The sequence below is a fragment of the Drosophila persimilis genome, unplaced genomic scaffold (assembly GCF_003286085.1).
Source record: "Drosophila persimilis strain 14011-0111.01,24,50 unplaced genomic scaffold, DperRS2 tig00003936-arrow-arrow-pilon, whole genome shotgun sequence".
In the NCBI taxonomy this organism is placed as follows: Eukaryota; Metazoa; Arthropoda; class Insecta; order Diptera; family Drosophilidae; genus Drosophila; species Drosophila persimilis.
This window is the reverse complement of record NW_020825708.1, coordinates 90,086-92,397: the sequence shown is the minus strand read 5'-3', so window position 1 is coordinate 92,397 and position 2,312 is coordinate 90,086.

Here is a 2,312-nt window from a genome sequence, read left to right as displayed (position 1 = left end):
TCTGGACCACTGAGTGTGCATCTCGTTCGCAGCATTCAATAGGAGGTCTACGCGACAGAAATATTGAGGTTGAAGGGAAACAAGGCACTATCGGGCACACACAAGCTGTGTCAATTATCCCCATTTCTAGATGACCAACAAATTCTACGAGTCAGAGGTCGACTGCGAAATGCAAGGCACCTTCCAATAAGCCATCGACAACCAATGATCATTCCCAATCATCATCATTTTACCGATCTCGTCGTGCGTAATGCCCACCGTCTCGCACTCCACGGCGGCACCGAATTAACGCTGGCCACTATTCGACACAAATTCTGGATAGTCAACGGAAAACAAACTGTCAAACGCATTCTTCGACAATGCGTCCGATGTTTTCGTCACCGACCGAAACCAGCAGCACAATTGATGGCCGATCTTCCCCTACATAGAGACTATACAGGCGCGTTCGAAATTCAAGCATCCAGATTCCGTGGACACACAAACTACAAGGCGTATATCGCAGTTTTCATCTGTTTGGCTACACAGGCAATTCATCTTGAAGCGGTCACGGGCTTAACCACCGAACACTTTCTCATGGCCCTACAACGTTTCATCGCGCGTCGGGGCTACTGTCAACACATGTATAGCGACTGCGGCACGAACTTCATTGGTGCCGACCGGGCTCTTCAAACCTGGCAAATACATTTGAAACGAGAGCTACCCACAACTGTAATACCTGCTTTAGCGGCCCGAAACGTCCAATGGCATTTTAATCCACCGCATAGTCCTAATTTCGGAGGCCTTTGGGAGGCAAATGTGAAGTCTGTCAAAACACATCTTTATCGAGCCTTTTCAGGATATAAAATGACCTACGAACAACTTGCTACCGTGCTAACATAAATTGAAGCCTGTTTAAATTCCAGGCCATTATGTCCACTAAGCGCGGAGCCGGAGGACCTAGCTGTCCTCACCCCGGCACATCTTCTTATTGGAGATTCATTATTAGCTCCGCCGGATGTAACAAGGGATGTTCCACTCACAGTCCAATTTCTGGAAGGACAGAAAATGATCCGGCAATTTTGGAAGCGTTGGAGTTCGGATTGGCTATCACATCTTCAAGCCCGTCCAAAGTGGCGACATGAAACCGAAAATCTACAAGTCAGCGGTCTAGCAATTGTCAAGGATGACCGACTGCCACCCAACGAGTGGAAACTGGGAAGGATAATAGAAGTTCACCCTGGAGCTGACAGTTTAGTCAGAGTCGCAACTGTTAAAACAGCATCAGGCGTATACAAACGATCGGTCTCTAAACTATGTCGGCTACCGTTGCCACAGACCTCAGAATAATCCTACCACCGTTGCTAGCTCCATTCGACCATACATGTACCATAACGAACACTTTATTTATTCACAGAGCATTCACATGGGACATCCTTTGGTTTCTAATACTGGTCCCAGTATTGGGGGCGGCATGGACGGACAAATCTCATTGCGAGGGTTAATCAAACGGTGCGTAATTTCAGAAAGGATGGCGCAGATCGGAAAACAAAAGCTTATTTTCAAACGCGCTTACAAACTTTGCAACGGTTCTTAGGTGAATTTGAGCAAAATCATCAACGTTGATTAATACTTCGATGTCCAAGTACGCATAGTTATGTGTCCAGCGAAGTGGCCTTTCGCTTTGATGAAGACTATACAACGGCATTCAGCATCATATCAGAGGCCTACGAAAATGTATGTCCAAGAGCACCACCGGTACAGCAGAATCCAGAGCCAGCAAATCCATCTGTATCATCAGTGCAATTGCCCAAGCTACCTGTACCGACATTTACAGGCAAGTTTGTGGATTGGCCGGCATTTCACGATGCATTTGTTTAAATCATCCATAACAACCAGAAACTGTCCGACGTCCAAAGGTTTCATTTCCTGAAGCAAGCTCTTCCCTCGGATCGCGACGAGGACATTCAGCAGATGGCGCTTGCGAGAACTAACTATGCAACAGCTTGGAGTCTCGTCCTCAAGCGATACGACAACAAACGGCTGCAGCTTATGTACCATATGAACGGTTTGTATGACTTGCCACAGTTGACAAAGGAGCAGTCTGCTGATATAAAACATATGCTTAATGTTGCGACGGTTTGTCTCAATGCTTTCAAGAATCTAGATGTTCAGCATTGGATGGCTCATCATCTCACTTCCAGACTGTCAAGCACGACACTGCAAGCTTGGGAGCTCCATCTCGGTAGCTCTGCCGAACTTGCCACATTTTCTCAGCTACAATCATTTCTCAACGACCGTCTCGTCAGCATCGATGTGTTCGAAAATCGAGGCCA